The sequence below is a fragment of the Canis lupus genome, chromosome 1, assembly GCF_003254725.2.
Source record: "Canis lupus dingo isolate Sandy chromosome 1, ASM325472v2, whole genome shotgun sequence".
Lineage (NCBI taxonomy): Eukaryota > Metazoa > Chordata > Mammalia > Carnivora > Canidae > Canis > Canis lupus.
In genome coordinates, this window is record NC_064243.1 from 84,194,707 (window position 1) to 84,218,591 (window position 23,885).

Genomic DNA, 23,885 nt, shown 5'->3' on the forward strand with positions numbered 1-23,885 from the left:
GACTTTAAAAGCAAGGCTGAATTGGGTGCACATTTTTAAATGGCTAATGGGGATTGGTTCTGGCGTGAAGAGGACAGAGCATAAGCAACATTAGTGGGGTAAGTGAGAACAGCGCAGTCTTAGCTTTAGGGGATTGTCCTTGTCTGGTTGGGCTTTCCATTCTGAAACAAAGTCCTTGAGAACGGCGTGTGGGTCAGCTGGCTGGACATGGGTATAGTGGACCCAGGGTGTAATCTCATCAACGTTGAGAATGGTGGGAGTGGTCGGGATCATGATGTAGGGTCCCTTCCAGTGAGGTTGAAGTGTCTGGTATTGGTATCTCCGCACATACACCCAGTCACCTGGCAGGTATTGATGGGGGTCTGAGGGTAGCCCAGTCTCATAGAGGGCCCTCAGCTTAGGCCACACCTGCTCATGGGTTTGTTGTAACATTTGGAAGGAGAAAGGAGTTAGTGATCAAATTCAGCAAACACCTCAGGTTTTAAACTGAGGACAATAGGTGGAGGAATACTGACCATGATCTCGTAGGGAGTCAGTCCCATCTTATATGGGAAGTTCCTCACCCTATATAGGGCGAAGGGAGGGAGAGTCACCCAGTCACCACCAGTCTCCAGGGCTAATTTAGTTAAGGTCTCCTTTAATGTTCCATTCATCCCCTCTACCTGTCCTGAGCTTTGGGGCCTATAAGCAAAATGTAATTTCCAATCTGCCCTAAGTACTAGTGCCACTCCCCATGTTACCTTCCTTGTTCCCATATGAGTACTTGGATGCATTTTGGATAGGTCTCGCCATCCTAGCTCCTCCTGCAGCCAATGGTCAATGTCAGTCATTGGGGCTGAGGGCATTTGGTGGAGACGATATTCGTCTTATAAACTCAGGACAAGCACCTGAATCGGGTGCCCCCTTTGTTTAGGATTTTTGCCCCTTTGGGATGGAAGTGAATTTGTGCCCCCATCTTGGTGAGCAAATCCCGACCTAACAACGGGTAGGGGCACTCAGGGATGACTATGAAGGAATGGGATACCCGGTCGATGCTGAGATCCACAGTTCTTCTGGTAGTCCATGAGTACTGTCTGGTGCCATGGCCTCTTGCACCCATGAAGTCTTGTTTGCCAATTTCCCTTGGGGTTGTAATAAAACCAAATGTTGTGTCCCAGTGTCCACTAGGAATTCAATGGGTTGCCCTTCCACTCTGAGAGTTACCCTGGGCTCGGGGAGGGGTGCTGAACCCCGACTCCCCTAGTCCTCCAGGTCCTCCGTCTCCAAGATCTTGGCAGGGGCCTTAGGTCTTTTGTTAAAACAGTCTTTCACCCAGTGGCCCTCTTCTTTGCAATAAGCACATTGGTTTTTGTTCAGCTTAGGGCACTTCCGACGGGGACCAGGGCCATCCTCTTTACCTGTCCTTGAAGCCAGCTTCTTGAGGTGCCTCTGTCTTTGCCATGGGTCATCCATGGTTGTGGCCAGCAGGATCTTGGCCAGGTTTAGAGTCTGCTGGTCACTTAGTTTGGTTTGTTGCTCTTCCAGACTTTCTTTATTATTATAGACTCTTTCTGCTATTATTACTAAGTCTTGCAAGCTCTTCTCTCCTAATATCCTCTTTAAGAAGGCTGCTGGACTCTCATCCTTACCCTGTCTTACATAACCATACCTTGTCCAGATTGGTAGGCTTGCGCTGGCAGCCTGGAGACCTGCCATTAGAGTCTGGTGGTGGACCCGGAGTCTCTCCTTACCTTCAGCCGAGTTGTATGCTTTGGGGGGTAAAAATAGTTTTAGCCAAGGAGGGGAATTCTTGATCATGTCCTGCCAGACCAGGATGTAGGGCACCTGGGTTAGGGTGGCTGTCCAGTTTGTCCCTGAAGATCACGACCTTAACCTGTAAGATAATAGGTAGGTGGAAAGTTCCTTCTTGGGACCATCCCACGTCAAAAGTTGGCCATTCTGGGGATCCCTGGGTGGCGCAGCGGTTTGGCGCCTGCCTTTGGCCCAGGGCGCGATCCTGGAGACCCGGGATCGAATCCCATATCGGGCTCCCGGTGCATGGAGCCTGCTTCTCCCTCTGCCTGTGTCTCTGCCTCTCTCTCTCTCTGTGTGACTATCATAAATAAATAAAAATTTAAAAAAAATTTAAAAACAAAAGTTGGCCATTCTGACATGCAATAAGTTTGACATTTTCCTCCCCTAGATGAACAGTTATGACAGTTAACAAAGACACAGTAACACAGACAAATGCACAAACAGTTAACAAGGACATAGTAACAGACAAATGTTCCAATGCGGCCACAGAAGCAAAACAGAAAGTAATCCGAACGGCTGGCAGCCGGTCCCCCTTACAGATGAGGACCTCGTCCTCCAGGCAGGGGCAAGCGACGTCTCCTCAAGACTCCCGGTGGACAGCCCGCCAGTGCGACCGCTTAAGCTGATGTCGGCCCAATACAGATTGGAATTCCTACAGGTAAAAGTACAGTTTAGAGCTCTCAGAAAATATGGCGCAAAAGGTGGAAAAAGTTGAGTGCACTCACCATGCATGAAACCCTCCGGATAGGGTCCTGGAGGTCTCTCAGATCCCAGGTGAGCCCCCAAATGTTGTGCCCAAGATTGTGAATCTGAGAAACCACCACCCTGCTCCACTGTGTTGAGTATACTTGGACCCAAGCTCAAGCTTGTAAATAAACCCTCGTGAGCTTGCATCGGTGTTGGCTCCTTGGTGGTTTCTCTGATTTGCAATCTTGGGCACAACAGTTAGAACATTTTATAATCTGGCAATTTCATTTAAGTGAATATTCCAGGATCCCACGTTGAAGAAATTATTTAACAAAGTTAATGGCATCAGAATGACTTCTCATATAAACACATACAAAAATAATATCACAGCATTGTCTGTTGCAGCTAAGATACAGAAATTAGAACTTTTTTCATTAGGGAATGATTGATTATGGTGATACAGAATATTACACAACAACAAAAAAGTAATTTACATCAATATGTATAATAAACTGAAAGATGTTGTCACTAAGTGTTCTAGTAACACATTACATGTTTTTTATATGTCTATGTATGTGTATATATTATATATATATATAAAATAAGACTACTTTGATTTTTTTTGCTATCTTTACTTTGTAATTCTCAAGTAGTGCTGTAAAAGTATAATACTTATTTAAATGTTACCTTTGAGATATAATACTCTTGTGTCTAATGTGTACACATAATGGTTATATCTTTCCTGATGGATTCACTACACTCAAATAAAAGAAACAGAATGAAAGAATTAACTAATTTTGATGACAAACTTGAGAGCTTTTTTTTTTTTTTTTTAAAGATTTTTATTCATGAGAGACACAGAGAGAGGCAGAGACATAGGCAGAGGGAGAAGCAGGCTCCATGCAGGAAGCCCCATGTGGGACTCGATCCCTAAACTCCGGGGTCACGCCCTGAGCCAAAGGCAGAGGCTCAACCACTGAGCCACCCAAGCATCCCTAGAGCTGTTTTCATAAAAACAGATGTTTGGTTCCATAGAGCGTTTTCATAACGAGAATGTTATTGAAGTAGACTGCTCACCTTCTCCCTTCAATGATGATAATGATATGAAACAAGAATGAACCATTAGGGGAGCCTCAATGGCTCAGCGGTTGAGCATCTGCCTGTCCGCTCAGATCCTGATCTCGGGGTCCTATATACAACATACTACATACTACATACAGCATACTACATACTAGATACTACAACAACATAGTATTGTTACCTGAAATAAATCCTTAAAGAAGAATACTATAATTCTGCACTGAAATTGCAATCATTAATTTGATCTGCCAAAATAATGGGGCACCAGGTATTGAAGGCAGAGTGCAGCAGAGTATTGTGGCCACATCAGGATGGCAATGGAAGTGAATCTAATCTGTAGAACTTCAATTTGATGTGTCAAACTCAACAGAAGATAGATTTTTCTCATTCAGGGCTATGCTGTTGAGGATTCAAGCATGAGATTTAGTAGTGGGAAAGAAAATAAGCCTAACTGAATAGTTTTATGTTGGAAGAGATGATGTGACTAGGAAAGCAAACAGATCAGAACTTGACCTTGGATTTTGGCTTAGGAGAAAGTGAAGAACTTGATATAACCTATAATAAAAGTAATATTTGAGCAGCGGTAGATTTCTTGGAAGAAGACTTAGATCTCTGTGTTTGTCCTACTGAATTTGTTGTGCATTTAGAACCTACAAATTGAAATACTTAAGCCAGTGAGAGATTCAGAAAAGAAAAATTAAAGGAAAAAACCAACATGAATCAAGATATGAAATCTTCCTGCTCTGGGTAATAAGAGGAATTATGAGAGAGACAAAAGTAGCTGCCAGTCTTTTGTTAATGGAAGTGCATAAGGATTATATCTCTAACTTTTTTGGTGGGGTATCAATCACACATTAGCCTGCATGCATAAGGAAGAGACCCAGAGGTATTTGTCTGAAATGTGAGATCTTAGCAGCTAAATGTCAATCCACCCAAAGTAGGACCCTGTAGGCCCTGAAGGGTTGACAATCCTCCCAAAGCATCTTACAGCCAGAGAGCCTGGTACAGGGGGGAATAGAGCTCAATTTCTAATATGATTTAGTCTAAAGATAATTAGAAATCTTAGTTCAGTCCCTAAAACCCTTCCAGAATTCACATGAGTTTGCTGGAACACTAATGGACTTGGCCTCATCATAAATTTCTGCTTGAACTTGCTTATTCTGAGTTATTTCAGTATTCACCAAAGAGAAGTTAGTGTACAGTTTTCCTGCTTGGGTATCTTCTGTCTCAGGGAGTGACTGATGAACTAGTTAGTGAGTCTACCCCCAGGTAACCACAAGGGTCAGACTCCACAGATTGCCCTGAAGGGCAGCAAACACTAATGAAAATAAGATGTGAAAATGGGACAAGAGAGAAAATAAAAAGAAACCCACTCAAATATTGATAGTTTAATTACTAGTTAATAGAGAGCTGAGGGACAGATAACTAGAGTCAAAAACTTACCCTTCTCTTCATTTTATAAATGTTGGCATTACAGAAACTTCTAGTTTACTCAGCTCCCTTCTCTTCATTTATAAGGGAGATTGTAAAAGGTCCAATGCTAACAACGGGCAGAACCCATAGTATAAACTGGATCTTTTGGCCTCCTCACTTCTCCCTTTTCTCTTTTGCTTTTTGTCAGATCACTTTGTTGGGCAGTAGTGACTGGGAGTGCAATATTCAACTCCATGAACCCTCTCAATTTAGCTAGATGCATAGATACACTGTATTTGAGGAATGCATTTGTCCCTCACAGCTTGTTTGTTCATAACTATAAGAGTCTTAAGAACACTGCCTGTTTTATTTATGGACCAAAATTATTATAAAGTTTGAGTAAGATTGTATAAACATATGATCAAATATATAAAGATGATCTACATATTGTAGTTGTAATCATCAAGTTTTTACAAAATAATTTTTAAGATTTTGGGGGCAGATTTAAAAAAAAACACTATGATTTCATTTCCTCTCTCCACTATTAACCTCATCATTGTGATGTGTTTGCACTGAAGAGAAGGAGAGAACAACTAAATTATGTTCCTTCATGTTGGAAATATGGGCTGGTCTGGGAATGACAGTGACATTGGGTAGACAGTCTCAATGTTGGGATCCCTAAGACACTTTGAAGGGTTCATGAGCTCAAAATCATTTTCATAATAAAGGTAAGCTATCAGTTGTTTTCATTTTTTTTCTCTCATGACCATATAGTGTAGTTTTCCAGAGACAACATGACATGTGATATTATAACAGATTGAATGCAGGACATTTGAAAATCCAGCTGTCTTCTATTAAGCCAGGCATTAAACAGCTTTTTAAAATGTAAAGCAATGCCATTCTTCTCAAATTGTTTTGGGATATTGGAAAATAGTTACTCTTCACCAAAGCATGTTGTTTACATTAACACTCAATGGACTTGTTACAGTTTTAAACTAAATAACTAAATAAACATATTTATCATTGTTGTTTTAATTTAAATTATAGTAAATTTTGATATTACACCGAACATAAACAAAAACTCCTAGGGGTTCTCACTCATCCTCAGAGAATAAAAGTCCTGAAGCCAAAAATGCTTAAGAACCACTGACTTAGAAACTAGCAGAGGATGGTCAGTGGATTGTTAAGATGCAGTAATAGTAAGTAATAATATAAATAAAATATTTGCAGCATTTTAGAATTCACAAGATGCTTTTCATTTCTTTGAATGATTCGAATCCATGATATTTTTCGCCATTAGATAATACTCCCTTTCATCATTTCTCTAATCCTCCCATGCCTTCAGTTCTCAACTGTGTATTATGTTGAACCCATTGGCAAGGGCCATTTCCATGCTAAGTTCATAACACCAGAAGAGTGGAATAGTAAAGTCCGATTCTGAAAATGAGAGTTAAGTGGGGCGCCTGGGTGGTTTACTCATTTGGGAATCCAACTCTTAATTTCAGCTCAGGTCATGACCTCAGGGTCCTGGGATTGAGTCCCAAGTTGGGCTCCATGTTCAGTGGGGAATCTGCTTGAGATTTTCTCTCTCCCTCTCCCTCTGCCCCACACACTTGCATGTGAGCTTGCGTGCTCTCTTGCTCTCTCTCTAACGTAAATAAATCTTTTAAAAAATAAATAAATAAAAATAAGGGTCAAGAGAAATGCGGTGAAGACATCTTTACTTTAGGCTCAGTTTCCTTTTGAGAACCGTAATAGCCTCTTGTAAGTGACAGTTGATGGATTCAACTGCACCAGTCAGCTTCTGCACCTGCTCCCCTGTAGGGGCTGTAGACTTTTTTTTTTTTCTCTTTTTGAGGCCATTAACAGGGTTCTGGCAGAATTTCCAAGATCCACATTGTTCCCAAGAGTCCATTTCTTTTCTTTTATCACATTCTTTTTAGACCTTTTAAACCTTCTTGTTGTAATCTGTATCCTTACTTCCTGTCTTTTCTGTTCTTCTGAATTGTCAAAATTTCTGTTCCATACCCACTCTTGAGTTAACATTAATTAAATGTTGTTGCTTAGATGTGGAGAAGGAAGGGATGGGAGAAGAAACTTTCTTGCTTTGTTTTATGTATGTCTGTACGAATTATATATGTATATATGAATGTATGCATGCATGTATTACTCAGACTACATAGGAAAGACATGAGTGTGCTATGCAGAAGAGGAAGAAAACAAATCCCACCCAAGGGAAGGAAATGAGTTTAGATGGGAAGACTTGGTAGAAATCTAGACAGAATTCTTCTCTTGATTATCTAGCCACGATAAAACTGTAAACTCAGATGAAAAAGTATTATAGGAACACTTGGGTATCTCAGTGGTTGAGTGTCTGCCGTTGGCTCAGATCATGATCCCGGGGTCCTGAGATTGAGTCTTACATCTGGCTCCCCATGGTGAGCCTGCTTCTTCCTCTGCCTATGTCTCTGCCTCTCTCTCTCTCTCTCTGTGTGTCTCTCATGAATAAATAAATATAACCTTAAAAAAAGAGAGAAAGATTATTATATTTGAAATGATATCTCTTAGAAAGCTCAGGTGTCTATGAACGCTATTCTGAGCAGAAGTTTGGGCTAATCTTTTGACATGAGAGCTTACTGCCTAGATAATTCTTGACTCATTTTCCCCTTCTTTCTTAATCTTAGCTTTCAGTATCCTCCTTCTGCCATCACCCGGAAGGCTGAAAAGATTAAGAAAGAAGGGAAAAATGATGGAAAGAAAAAAAAGAAGACATTTGTGAGGGTCATTGTTGTCATTGTTGGTTGCTGTTAGGAAAAGGGAGGGGAAAAAGGTACTTATGCATAGGGCAGAGGCCAAAGAGAAATATGGGAATTTTTTTTTTTTTTTTTTAGTAGGCAGATGAGATAATGGTTTATTTTCTCCTGTCAGCATTTTCATTGATTTTTAGTTGCTATGTTATTTCTTAAGTAACGTTTTATAACCTGGTCCTTGGGAACCGTAGATTAAATAAATGATTAATTTGCCAGGCTCTAAAACATGATTTTAAAAGTACTATCAACCTTGAGGGGGGAAAAATAAACAAACAAACAAATAAATAAATAGTAAATAAATAAATAAAAACAGTTACGTAAACAATTAGGTGGCAAATTGGAGTGTCAACATAGGTGCTAATTAGTCTGCTGAGGTCACTTTTCATGGAATTTTTTTTTTAAAGATTTTATTTATTTATTCATGAGAAACACACACACACACACAGAGGCAGAGACACAGGCAGACAGGGAAGCAGACTCCATGCAGGGAGCCTTTCGCGGGACTCGATCCCAGTTCTCCAGGATCAAGCCCTGGGCTGAAGGCAGCGCTAAACCACTGAGCCACCCAGGCTGTCCCTTCATGGACTTTTGAAATAGATGTCATTCAGTGTGTTCATCTACATTCTAGAGAAAAAAGGTGTCATTTCTTATTCTTCAGTTCAAAAACATTTCCCCTGAGAGTTGGCCAGTCCAGCCAAAACTAACTTCTCCTGGTTTCCTGAAAATGCTGAAAATTACTTTTAAACTTATGATTAAACAAAACAAAATTCAAACAGAATCAACAACTTATCTAAATAGATAATTTGAAAAATCCTCAGTTCTGACCAAGACAAATGGTTTCAAGTTTTCTTTTGTGTTTCCAGAAAATATAGCTCTGTTGAGTTGTTATTTTGAGCACTTCATGAGGCAGTAAGAGTATACAATGGGCTTTGGTGAGAAAATAAGGTAGTTTTTGAGGAGGCAGGTGGAACAGGATAGCCATATACTCTAAATATGTCTGGAAGAGTCCAGAGCAGAAATGGTAACCGTGTAATGAGACACCTAGGGGAGAGGCCTACAAAGAAATAACAAAATAAATGAAGCATCCCTTAATTTTGGCCTGTTCCTTGTTTTATTCTTCTAATATCAGAAAACAACTTCATGTTTTTAGATTTTCAAAAGATGAGTGTTTAGACTTGGATTAAAATGTGATGAAGTTGAAGAATCTTCCTAAAGTCTCATTGTCCTTTGTTTTTCATTACTTTTATGATATTGACCTAATCCATATATTTATTGTTTTTACACATGCCTTGTTTTCATCAGCATATAGTGAATTATTTGGAGTCAAGTTTCAAGATCTGTTCATCCATATACCCTCTGATGATTATAATAATATGTGTTTGTTGTTTTATATATTTATTTTAAATATTTAATTATTAATTTATTTGAGAGAGAGAGAATGAGAGAGCACAGAGGGAGAGGAAGAGGGAGAAGCAGACACCGCTGAGCTGGGAGCCCAAAGCTGGGCTCAATACCGTGACTCTAGGATCATGACCTGAGCCGAAGGCAGATGTTTAGCCGACTGAGCCACTAGGCACCCCAATAATATATTTTTTAAAGCAGGTAGTTATCTCAGTGAATGAGTAAAAGGTACTACTATGTCACCTGTTCTCATTTGTACTTGTGTTTTCATTCTAGATGGACAAGACAATATTACACATGTCCTTCATTCAACACTGTTTACTGAGTATCTATTATATGCCAAAACAAACATTGTCCTAAGCTCTGGGGGTATAAAAATGAATGAGAGATAAAAGGAGTTTTCTTGGGATCCCTGGGTGGCGCAGCGGTTTAGCGCCTGCCTTTGGCCCAGGGCGCGATCCTGGAGACCCAGGATCGAATCCCACGTCGGGCTCCCGGTGCATGGAGCCTGCTTCTCCCTCTGACTATGTCTCTGCCTCTCTCTCTCTCTCTATCTCTGTGTGACTATCATAAATAAATAAAAATTAAAAAAAAAAAAGAAGTTTTCTCTTAAATAGTTCAATGCTTCTGTTGTCATGTTCCCTAGGAAAGAACCAGATTCCATCTAGTTCCTTGGTAATGGTATAGATGTCTGAGTTTATGAAGCACAAGGGCTTTCAAGTTACACATGTTTTTGATTTAGTAAGTTGATGTGTAGTGATATCTTTTATTTTTTTTTAAGACTTAAAAAAATTGTTTCAGAGAGAGAGAGAGAGAGAGACTAGGGCAGAGGGGCAGAAGGAGAAGGACAAGCAAACTCTGTGCTGAGCATGGAAATCCCCTTGTGGGGCTCTATTTTAGACTCAAATCATGACCTGAGCTGAAACCTCAGCCGCTTGACCCACTGAGCCACCCAAGCACTCCAGTGGTATCTTTAATTAAACAGAGGATGAGAATTAATATTTATTTAAATAAAACTTTATATCCTATTATTTTATCTGTAGTACCTAGTGCAGTAACTTCCATATAGTGGGGACTTAATAAATATTTGTTTACTTGCTCATTGAGTAAAGGATGAATAAAAGTATAGTGTTAGAAGAAAATTTAGTGGTCAAGTATCTTTAAGTTATTAAGAAAGAAATTGAAACCTAGAGATTTGCAGACTCCTGCCAACACTGTAAATTAAACTAGTTTGTTACAGATGGGATCTGGAACCCTATTACTTTGACTAGTAGTCCAGTGTTGAGTTCCCTGCATGCCGCAGTGTCACTTCTTAAATCATTTCTAAGTAAATTGAAAGGTGGAGAGGCTAATGGCACATTTTAATTTTAAAGTCAGCTTCAATACTTCCCTTAAAAAATAAGTTATGGATTAGGTAAGACATATTAAGTCATTTTATAAACCTGTATGTTCTAGGAAGTGATTATTGCCATCACAAAATTAAATTGTTTAGCGTAATCAAGGTCAGCCAGTATCCTATTGCTTAACTTAGTCACCTGCTTTGAAGCTAAATACTCTTATGAAAGATTTTAAATATAATCTGAGATCATCATGTTTTGCTTAAAGTGAATGTATGCTAAGAACTCACACTTCTATTTATGATCCAATTTCTACTTTAATTATTTATTAGTGTAAAACATTTGGTTTTTGTTTTGAAGTAATTTTTCCTGCTACAGTTAATATAATTAAAATTATTTGGATCTCCTAATTATTTTTGGATATATAACAGACATTTTGTTAGACATTATTCAGTAATAGGATGTTATGACTTTATTTTAAATGTCTTTCTTCATAACTAATGTCCATTAATAATTTGTATTTGAGGTACAAACTTCTTATGGAAACATATGAAGTAATAACTTTTCATTACTGAAGTGGGGATAATGTTGATTGATTAAGTTTCAGAAAAGATCCATATCCTTATATTGATATTATCTAGGTAATCTTGGATAACATAATCATCCTGAATTATGTTTCTCTTAGATTCAAACGCCATTGGAAACCTTTTTCAAAACTCTTGGAAAGATTCATTGTTTATAAGAGTCTCCTATTCCTATTGAAAATTCATATTCCTAATGAGATAAGGTTGCAAGTGCAAGGATTTCCACTGTAGTATTGACTGTACTAGAGAAAATTTGGAAATAGCTTAAACTTCTCAATAGAATACGGAAAAGCAGTTTAAAAACTTAAAAAAATTTCAGGGAGATAATATGCCATGGTCTCAAATATTCTTTTCTAATAAAGGAAACAACTACAGAAAGCTTCTATTTGTTCAAAGTAATTAGTTCAAAGTAACCAAATGCAAAAACCCTAACAACTCCCCCTTCAAAACAAACATATCAAACTTGATTTTCATTAGAATGTTATTTCTTCACACTAATAAATAAAAAAAACAAAGACCCAGATTATATATATATATATTATATATATATATAATATATATATATATATATATATATATACAACAATTATTGAGCTTCATCTTCTGGACAAGAATACCAAGTTAGTCTCTTCATAAAACACAATTACAATTTGAGGTCACTTCATATTTGCCTCTTTTGCCAGCACCAAGTCTGCCTCATCTGAATCTTTCCATTTCATGAGAAACATTAATTCTCCACTGCTGTCTGTGGCACCAATTATTCGTTCAGGGTCAAGACCTCTGGCAAAGCCTCTTGGTTTACCAGCCTTTCGCTTCTGGCTGCATCCAGAACCAAATTTGTAGTCAACCTCTCTGCTTCTCATAGCATCTCTTTTCTTCTTTGATTTGCTATCTAACATCAGATTTGCTGTCAGATACAGATTTTCTTTTTGTACCATCTTTTTCTTTACCAGCTTTTTGAGAATTAAGAAATGCTTCAATTAACGCTGGACAATCTAAATTTTCTTCAGGTTTCCAAGTATTGTCGGCATCTGTAAATCCCTTCCACTTTAGGAAATACTCCTTCCCATTCACTACACGGCAGTTCAATACTTTTTCCACGACAAATTCTTCAGGCTCCGCCTCTTCTACTTTTTTACTCTTTCCATTCTGTTTCTTTTCCATTTTTTGCAATGTAGTTTTATTGGAGGCCAATTTTTTTGTTTGTTTGTTTGTTTGTTTGTTTTGTTTTTTTCAGACTTGAAGAGCTATTATTCACCGCCTCCGAGCTGCTCCGGGTCCCGGGTCTGCACCATCACCGGCCCTGCGTGCCTCAAGCTCCAGCCCAACATTTATAGAATACTACATCCAGCAACAGCAGAATACACATTCTACTAGAACTTATATGGAACTTCACCAAAATAGACCACATTTTGGGACATAAAACACACCATAATACATTTTTAAAAAATAGAAAACATTAAAAGTTTGCTCTCAGATTCCAGTGGAATTAAACTAGAAATCAGTAACAGAGAGCTGGAAAATCTCAAAATATTTTGAAATTAAATAATTCCAAATATCACATTGGTTAAAAAGTCTTGATAAATATATATATACATATATATATGTTTCCTTTAGTCACTTTATTGACTATATGTAGTAATAATATATTGATAATCAATATACATATTGACTAAATGAAAATGAAAATACAATTTGTCAAACTTTGAAGGATACATTAATAATATTTAAAAGAAATTTTATAGCATTAAAAACATACATTAGAGAATCAGAAAGACCCAAATTCAATAACTGAAGCTTTCATCTTAAAAGAGAAAAGTGGAAGCAGGGAGAGGAGGAGGAGGAAGAGGGAAAAGGGAAAAAAGGGGAAAAAAAGGAGGAGGGGGAGGGAGAAAAGGAAAAGAGAAAAAGAAAGAAAAGAACAAATAAAGAGTAAGCAGGACAAATAGAAATAATAAAAAAATAAATTGATAAAAATTGGAAACAAAACAATAGAGAAAATCAACAAAAATCAAAAGCTAGTTCCTTGAGATGATCAATAAAACTGATAGATTTCTAGACAATTTTTAACCAAAAAAAAAAAGGCACGAGAAGATGCACATATCAGAAAAAGAGGAATAATCACTAGTGATTACCTGAACATTAAATGGATGATGAAGAAATATTATGAATAACTTTATGCCCACAAATTTGAAAACTTAGAAGAGATGGACCACTTTCTTAAAGAATACATATCCCCAAAACTCACACAAAGAGATGGACTAAATAGTCCTGTAATGATTAAGAAAATGAAATAATAGTAACTTTTTTAAGTAAAAAAAGTTCAGATGTGTCTATTTGGTGAATTTTATCAATAATAAAAAATAATACCAATTCTTCTCAAACTATTCTAGAAAATAAAAGTAAAAGAAACATTTCCTAATTAATTCTGTAAACTCAGTACTATACTACTACTAAAACCAGATTATAGGGTTACAAGAAAGGAAAACTACAGACCAGTGTCACTAATGAATATAGATGCAAGATTCCTCAACAAAATACAAGGAGATAAAATCTAACAAGGTGTTTAAAAAAATGCTTTACAACCTAGTGAGTTTATTACAGATATGATAGACTGGCTCAATATCAATCAGTGCAAACCACCATATCAGTAGCCTAAAGAAGACAATTATTTGATCATATAATTTGAGAAGGAAAAACAAACTATTTTTATTTAAAAGAAGGATAAATACTTAGTAGAAATACATATATATTAGTCATTGCCATTTTCTTCATGGAAGAAATATAATTTTTTTTATCCTTCATGATTTTAAAAAAATTGATTTTACCTTAATGAACAGTCTGAAAATATAAAATTTGAAAATATACATTAAATTTCACTTGTTTCTACTGAATTCATTTTTAATATGTTTTGTTCAATAGTAATAATTTTCCTATGACTGGTAAATTGATATTACTTACTAACTCAGTGTATCTGAACAGGTATGTGAAACTAGGCTTACTTATTTCAAGCATCCCTAATGCACAGAACATTATACTTTGAAATCAATCTACATATTTTCCCCAACATTAAGACAAAAAAAAAACATATTCAGAGATACCTTTAATTATAAAGAAATAATTGTTTTAATACCCTGGCAGAAATAATGTTCTGTATTTATCAGTTTTATTTTCTACATGATTGATGTGGCAATAATAAGTGAAAAGATTCTCCTTTAGATTAGTGTCTTATACCTTTGTCCCTTTATCAAACTATAGCTGAATACGTATTCCAAAATTTTGCCAAGAAGCTATTCTATGGAATCAAGGTTTCCTGTTTATCTCTAACTACTATTTAATAAGGTCTTTCCCAGATAAACTAATTGCTGCGTGTGTGTGTGTGTGTGTGTGTGTGTGTGTAAACAATGAAAAGTTACAATGTTTCTGATTTGGTTTTATATGCAAGCCCCTATTTTAGATTGTCTTTAATTCAATTCAGAAAACTACTTCACATCATTTTGGACATAATAGAAATATTGTATAAACAGATTTATGAGGAAATAAATGCTCAAAATTAGACAATCACTTACATTACTCATTTACTTATGATAATGGTTCTTATGTTTATTCACTAAAATGAAAAATATAATTGTCTATTTCTTGAAAATCTGTCAAATATATGTATGTCTGAACTAAATCATTTAGTGTGGAGACTTCCACACTAAATGATTTAGTTCATTTATGTGTGAACACTCAGGGCTTATATACATAGTTCAATTTTTGAGAAAGATGCCTAAAAAATTATTAACTTTGAAAGTAACACATGTGCAAAGAAGTATGGTGAAAATTATGAAGAAGGAATCCCTGGGTGACTCAGCGGTTTAGCGCCTGCCTTCGGCCCAGGGCATGACCTTGGAGTCCCGGGATTGAGTCCCACATCAGGCTCCCTATATGGAACCTGCTTCTCCCTCTGCCTGTATCTCTGCCTCTCTCTCTCTTTCTCTCTCTTTCATGAATAAACAAATAAAATCTTTTAAAAAAAAGAAAATTATGGAGAGCAAGGACAAATATTTTGTCAACTGCAGAGAAAAAATTAATTTGGATAAACATGCATAATAGGAATTTGAATGTTAAGAATACCACAGAAATGTCATCATCATCATCATCATCATCATCATCACAATTTCTTTGAAATGACCTCATGTCACAATTGTTCATTTTGGAATTTAAGAGTAAAAAACAAAAAATGAGTAGTTTACTTAATATCCTTCTTATTTTAAAGTCTTCAATCTTCTGCTTATGCCACATCTTTCATTTTCTTTTTCAGTTATTTGCCTAGTATATATATTTTCATTTTTAAGTTTTCAGTTTTTGTGTATTTTTTGTTTTATTTTATATAGCATCACTGATAGTATATAGTGAAATTTTATTTTTTTTGTTTTAGTCCAGATTGAGAGTCAAGAATTTTTTAACCAGTTCGTTTAGCTCATTTATATTTATTGTAATTTATAATATTTTGTTTTTATTTCTGCCACTTTATTTTAGGCTTTTATTAACTATGATCTTTATCTTTCTTCTTTTCTATCTTTTGGATGGCTAAAGTTTCACTAGATGTTTTGTTTTTTATTTTTATTTTGTAATATTTGAATTATTACTTTTTATTCTTTCAACCCTTGTTTTATTTTATGTTTTTTAAAGATTTATTTTTTTATTCATTAGAGATGCAGAGAGAGGCAGAGACATAGGCAGAAGGAGAAGCAGGCTCCTGTAGGGAGCCTGATTCGGAAGTTGATCCCAGGTTCCAGGATCACGACCTGAGCCGAAGGCAGGCGCCCAACCCCTGAGCCACTCAGGCATCCCTCAACCCTTGTTTTAAATATAACTTTACTCGCAGTTGTTATGAAGCTCAGATTTATCTGATTTTCCTGGATAAGTCTTTTTTCTTTTCCTTTAATACAGATATGTCATAACAAAATACAATGCATCTACATTGTATTGATTATATCAAAAAGAATTGTATTTCTTTCTTATAAATATTCACGCTTTCATCAATTCTGATTTTCAATCTCCTCTTAAGTTCTGGCACCTGAGGATTTTTTAATTTGCTCTATAATGCATGTAACCAAGAATTTTTGAATATTTTTGCTGTGAATTCTAGGTGTTTACATGTATTAGAAGGTAATTTTAAGCTACCAAATGGAATAAACTGGGAGACTAAATTTTTTTCCTCATTTTCTTTGTGTGTGAATAAATCCACTTTGCACTCATTCAGTCATCACGGGAAGGCACAACTTCCATATGACATGGTGAGCTGTTTTATGTAGCTGTCCTTGTTATGAGGAGTTATATTTGTTCTACATAATAGATAATCTCTGGGAGATTTCAGAATTCACTAAATGTGTTGTGCGTTAACTGTCTGGCATTTTCAGCCCCACACCGTGCCCCATGTCCCAATTTCATTTGCTGTTAATTCCCTTCCTTTGTTGTCTTCTTCATTCTGCTCACTGAGTTTTTCCTGGCCTCAAAATGGGCCTCTCTCCTGGCTCAGTTTTTCTGAACCATGTTATAACATGGATGAACTTCAAAACACTAACAAAGCTAAATGCAGTACATCAGATGTTGTATCATTTCCTGTATTTGAAATGTCTGGAAAAGACAAATCTGTAAGACATAGAAAGTCTCACATTAGTGGTTGGGAGTGCTAATGAGGATTGATTGGAAAAGAGCATTGGGACCTTTCTGGAAGGAAGAAATTATTCTAAAATGATTGTCGTAATGGATGCACAATATTCCTGGTATATTCACCAGAAACACTTAATAGTACAATCAAAATGGGTGGAATTTATGGTATGTAAATGATACTTCAAAAAAGTTATTTAAGAAAAACAAAGCTAAGACTTCCTGAACTTTCTCTTTTTCCTAACCTAAAACACTGATGTGAATCTTGGAAGTAGAGCACATTTATTGCAACCTTGAAAAGAAAAGTTACCTGCTAAGTGTGGTGAGAGAGGAATGTGATCTGTTGCTAGTACAGTGAGCTCAGCATGGCCTGTTTTTATCTGGACTCCTTTTATTATGAAGAAACAAACATATGTATTTTTCTTTCATATTTTTAATACATATTATGCATATATCCGTGTTTCTTTTTAAAAATTTGAGTATTCCATTGCTTGGATGTACCACAGTTTATTCATTTACCAGTTGAAGAACAAGTTGGGTTTCCTGTTTTTGGCATTTATGAATAAAGCCACTATAAGTATTTGCATACAGATTTGGTGTATACTATTTTAGTTTCTCTTGGAGTGGGATTTGTGGTATGTTTAATTTTGTGTATGTTTAATTCTGCAAGAAACTGCCCATTTTCCATTTCTCAAGCAATGTATGAGAGTTCCAGTTGTTCTGCATTCTTTCCACAACTTGCTATTATCCTTTTTTTAAAAAGGCCACTTTAATTAGAGAGTATGTGGTGTTTCAGTGGGGTTTTAATTTCCAATTTTTTTAGTGTAAATGATGTCAAATGTCATTTTCAATTTTTAACTACTCTAAATGATACTGCAATATTGGGGTAATATTCAGAGTACTTAACGACCACCAGCATAGAATGGACACCAATCAGTAACTACAGACACAGGGCAATTGGATCAGAGCAGAGGTTCTTTAAGAGTTGAGATATAACCAGATGTACTACTTAACAATCAGCTCAACATATGTCATCTCACATGAATACGAACAAAATTATAGGATAATATCTAGATGTAGAACTGAGGGAGGAAATAACAACTGCATTTATAATTTGGGTACTTTTTTCTTTTCTTTTCTTTTCTTTTCTTTTCTTTTCTTTCTTTCTTTCTTTCTTTCTTTCTTTCTTTCTTTCTTTCTTTTTTTTTTTTTTTTTTTTACTAAATTTCCTTTTATGGTCGATATGGCAATTAGCACTGCTATCACGGAAGAAGAGACAATTTGCTTTCTCACATGTTTGGTGCCATGATGAGATCAAACTTTTTGCTCTTTGGCAATCTGCCCAGTGAAAACTGGTCAGAGAAGTTTAATTTGGGTTTCTTATTGTAATTGAGACTACCTTTTCACATGTTTATAGTTATGTATATTTTCTTTTCTGTGAATTGTCAGTTTATGTTTTGTGTCTTCTTTTTTCTTTCTAATGCATTCAGAGTATTTTTCTTCAGGGATTTTAACAAGTTTTCATCTGTATAAACATTATTGCATAGTGACATGATATATAAGTAATTTTTTCTCATTTCAGTTTGTATTTTGGCTTTGTTTATTGTGAGTTTTTCCATGGAAACTTTACAAAATGTAATTAAATTAGTCAATCTTTTCTTTTATGACTTTTGGATTTATACCTTATTTACAAAGTTTTCCCACATTGCAAAATTAATTTTTAAATTCTCCTATATTTTCTTTTAATGTTATTATGCTGTTTATTTTTCTTTTGACATTTATATATCTGATTCATGTATGATTTATCCTGATGTAGTGTGTAGGCGTGAAGGTTATTTTGCACTTATTTATTTTTCCGGGGAATTGAAAAAAAGAACAACCAAAAAATTTTCCTTCACTGAGTTGAATTATTACTTCATCATAATCATAAATATAATTATCTCTTGTATTTCAGGCAATTGAACTTTTACTTTATTCTATTGATCTATCATCTATACCTGTGGTGGTAGTACACATTTTAAGTATTGTAATTTTAAAATGTATTTGACTAGTAGGGAAAATCTCTCATCTCTCTCTCATGCTTTTTCAGCTATACTTGTATGCCTTTATAATCATCATGGATTTTTACTAGGATCACATTAAATTTATTGATTAAATTATGGAGAGTTGACAACTTATAATATTGAGTTTTTCTTTCTAGAAACATGATACAACTTTTGATTTGTGCAGTATTTTCTTTTATCTCTATTTGTATAGATTTTTAAGTTAATTTTTAAGAATTATGATGTTTATGATCGTTAAGATTATTTTATTGTAAATTAGGCCATTACTTATGATTTTTATAAGACTGCTGATTTTGAATATATGAAGGTTAGTATTTCTGTGTGCTGATATTGTCTCTAGCCTCTATGTGATTGAATTAGCTTTTTGCTTATGATACTTTTGAATTTGGCTTTCTTTGGTTTCCTCGATAGCTAGAAATTTATCTGTAATTAGTTGGGTTTTTTTCCTCCTTTTCAATTAATTTTATTTATTTTTTCTTTCTCTAATTGCTTCAGTTAGAGCATTCACAACAATTTTAAATGGGTAATTTCAGTTTAAATTGTTGTCTTTTTCTTGACTATAAATGGATATATGTCTAGTGTTTTTCCATTTCAAAATGATATCATCCTTGGGCTTGTAAAAGGTATTAAAGAAATATCAGTCTGATTCTATTTTATTAAGAATTTACTTTTTAATAAAGAAAGATGCAGAAATGTAGATTTTTAACCAAATGAGTATATAACATTGATCAGCATGAGTAAGTTCTTTTTTCCCTTAGATCTATTCATATTGTAATTTGTATTAATTATTTCAATATTTTATTTAGTTTTTATTTTTATTATATTCTTAAGTGATATCAGTGATTCCATAGTTTTAGAATTTTTGCTGGCCTTGGTAACAATCTTAAATTTTAGTTATAAGAATGTATTAGAAGAAATTCTTCTTTCTCTAGGCTCTTAAATATTTTTAAAAATGAGAGTACCCTTTATTTTGTAATTTAGTAGAATTTTACAGTGAATCCATCTTGTCCTTATGTTTTCTATTATTTGTTCTTTGTAAACTTTATTTGCTTTTCCTCACCTCTGCTTCCACTTCCAATGCTAATTGCTTTGTTTAGATCTTTTATTATCCTAGGGTCTGTTATGGTGCATTTCGAATTATTTAATTAAGATATTCAAGTCTTTTGCATAGATCTAATAATTTTTTTGGATCCTTTAATTCACTCAATTTCTATATTTGCTTTCTATTTAGTATTTATTTGCTCTTTCACTTCTTCTTCATTTTCTAATTATATGCTGAAAAGGTTAAATAGTAGGGTTTTTTTTTTTCATTTTTAGAAGAACCAGCTTATAGATTTCTGTTTAACTATTTTTTCAATAATTCAGTATTTTTTGTTTTATTAGATTTTGTGTCAGCATCTTCCCTCCATTTATGAGTTATATGTTTATTTAACTTATTTTTATTACTTCATAACATAAATATTTAGTACTGTGAATTTCCCTTTGAGCATTGCTTCATGTATACCCATGAGTTTTAATCACAACTATTTTTTTTACAATAGTTATTTAAAGACGTAATTTTAAAAAATTCCAGGTGATAGACATGATTTCTAGTGTTTTTAATTTTCTACTTTTTTGGATGGTCACCATACAATGAAATTACTGCATTTTTATATTTATTTTATGGCCAAATACAATTCAATTTTTATGAATGTGTCATGAGCAACTGTATTTAGAGTAGAGAGTTACCAATAATTATATCTAAATCTATATCTCAATTAAGTGCACTTTGCTGATTAATCTGTAGTTTCTTTTTTTTAAGATTATATTTATTTATTCATGAGAAACACAGAGAGAGAGGCAGAGACATAGGAAGAGAGAGAAGCAGGCTCCATGCAGGGAGCTCTATGTGGGACTTGATACTGGGTCTCCAGGATCCACGCCCTGGGCCAAAGGCAGGGGCCAAACTGTTGAGCCACCGAGGTATCCCTAAACTGTAGTTTCTAATGCATTTTGCAAAGTATTTCTGGTACTTCTTACTTGTGGACATAGTATAGGATTGCATCTCTCTTCCTCCACCGTATGTTTGGGTGGGGCCATGAAATAAATTGCAAGCCAAAGTGACACATGTCATTTAATCGCTGGGGAGATGGCCCAGAGTTTCTTTTCCATCTAACACAGAACCTGGCAATGTTAGAGACCATGGATAATCTAGCATCTGGTGTCTCTTAGTGAGTACTCTGAGTGGAGGCCCCATCTAATGCTTGAAGACATGTGGTAAAAGCAAGAAATAAACATTTGTCGTTTTAAGCCATTGGTATTGAGGTAGTTTGTCATTGCAGTTAAACCAAAGCAGTATTGATAGAATCTCACATAATCTTACTTAATTTTGCTCACTTGATTTGTTATTGTCGGGAGAATTACCATGTTTGTCTACTGATGTGTTTCCTGCCAACTTCTACTTGAATCTTCTATAGTTTTTGTTTTATGGAGATTGATCCCAAGTTAACTGACATGTAAGTCTTATTAACTGCTACTTTATCATAATTACACTATTTATCATAATGAAATCACCTTTTTTTGTTTCACTTAATGCCTCTTTACATGATCTTAAACTCAATTAAGATAGCAACGCATGATTTATTTTTGCTTTTATTTGTTAGATTCCACTGGCCATCTTTTTATTTTGAACATTTCTAGGTCACAAAGTTTTAGGTATGTTTCTTCTTTAAATCATAGAGTTTGGGAAGTTTAGAACAATTTTGCATAAATATCCAAAAGACCAATGATTATTCTCAATTCAGTCTTGCAGTATCTTAAGACTCCCATTTTTAAATTTTTTTAATTAAAAAAAACTTTTTTTTAAAGATTTTATTTATTCATGAGAGACACACAGAGAGAGACAGAAATGGAGAATCAAGCTCCTCACAGGGAGCCTGAGGTGGCACTCAATCCCTGGGCCTACGATTGCACCCTAAGCCAAAGGCAAACGCTCAACCACTGACACACCCAGATATCCTAAGACTCCCATTTTTAAAATAGATCTTAAAATTGTGCTCAATGTGTGGTTATTTTTGCTTTTTTGTTTTTGCTTGATAGAAAAGTTTTTTTCTTTTCTCTATCAAGTGGTTCACTCTATATTATATTCTTTTTAAAAAATATTTATTTATTTATTTATTTATTTATTTATTTATTATTTGAGAGAGAGAGAACTGGGGGAGGAGCAGAGGAAGAAAGAGAGGCAATCTCAGACTCTGTGCTGAGCCCCCAACTTGGGGCTCAGTCTCACAACCCTGCGATCATAACTTGAGCTGTAATCCAGAGTGGATCCTTAACTTACTATGCCATCCAGGTGCCACTCTATATTATATTCTTAGGTATATAGAGACACATGAACACATGCACACATACACAAGGTATAAGGTTTCTATATTTATTTACTTTTCCACTAGATACAGTTATAAAATTTGTATATTTCTTCCTTCTCACCTTCTTTTTTTTCTCCTCCACTATCTATTTCTTATTATATTCATAGTATTTTAGTGTTAACATTCATAGAAAAGATTATTTTTTTCATTGTAGGTTTGTGAATTCTATCTTGACTTTTAGCAGCATGGTCTCACTACTTCTGTGCCTTTTTATTTTCCTTTAGCTACCAAGTTTTCTTAGTTTTAATATTCCTTAGCATAATTTCTCTTTTTATTAGTACTAAACTTAAACAGATGTTCACTAACATTGACTTGGAAATGTTTTGAGTTCTTTCTTGGTTGGTTCTTTTATATCCCTTAAGAAGAGTTAATGGAAACCTTGTCCCTTGGTTTCTACTAGTGTACACTCATGGTTTGTTGACTTGCTTTTGTAGTAGAATGAGAATATTGCCAAGTTAAAAAAAAAAATCTTTCTTCCCCATCTTTAAAATTGTAGATATTGCTTCACTGACTTCTAGCATTTAATGTGGCTGTAGAAAAATCACTGATTTTTCTTTTATAAGTGTCTTTTATTGTTTTTATACTTAGAATTCTTGAAATATAAAAGATCATCCTTTTTTTTTTAAGTATGACAAATTTATTAGGCTAGGAGCAAAATTCATTAGTTTGATCAGTTTGGAAAAATGTTCCCAGTGTCATGGTGACCTTTTTAATAGGTAACCAATTCTTCTTTGAAAGACCATTTTCTTGAATAACATCGTTAAATAATTGTTTGTTTCTGCTATTCTCATTTTTTTCATGGATTCTAATAATGCAGTAGGAGAATCTCTTTTGGCATCTTTCATCCCTATCATTTTCTCTAATTTTTAATCTATTTTTATTTCATTTTCAAAACCTGATTTATTTATTATGCTCTGCCTCATCCATTGGATTGTTAGCACTATCCTGTTGCTTTAAATGTAATCTTCAAATATGAAATTTCATTTTTTTCTCATTATTTCCCAAGATCTACTAAAATATATTTTGAATTGGTATGTTGTCCTCTATCTCTTCCTTGAGTTCTTTAACTCTAATTTATGCTCTACTTTCTATTCTTGTTCATAGAGACTATCAATATTTTTATTATTATTTTTATTTTAATTTATGGTAAGTATTCTTCATGGCAAAATTTTCTCTGAGAATTCTTCATTAGGCATTTGTTTTTACTTTTTTTCCCTTAAAAAAAATTCTTGCTGAAGGAAGTACATTTTCTTATACTAACCATCTTGGAGGATATTTGTTTTAAAAGAGACTATGTGCAAATTCTAAACCAATGGAATTTTCTTTGGGAACTGAGTTATTGTGTTAATCATTTAGTCTTTCCTTCTCAACATATCAATGAGATGAATAGTGAGGGGGTGGGGAGGTGGAGGGGGTAGTTATACAGAACATTTTCTTTTTAATTAATAAACTTTATTTTTACAGAAGTTTAGATTTATAGCAAAATGGACAAGGAGTACAGAAAGTACAAGGGGTTCCCATATACTTCCTGTCCTCATACCTATACAGACTTCACCTTTATCAATAACCTCCACCAGAAAGTTAAATGTGTTATAATTGATGAATGTACAATGACACACATTATCACCCAAAGTCCATAGTTTACATTAGG

At 34.8% G+C, this 23,885-nt stretch overlaps 1 pseudogene; it reads right to left on the reverse strand.

Moving 5' to 3' along the window:
- Positions 1 to 11,692: 11,692 nt before the first annotated feature.
- LOC112643845 (chromobox protein homolog 3-like) lies at positions 11,693 to 12,303 on the reverse strand (annotated as a pseudogene).
- Between the last annotated feature and the right edge of the window lie 11,582 nt (positions 12,304 to 23,885).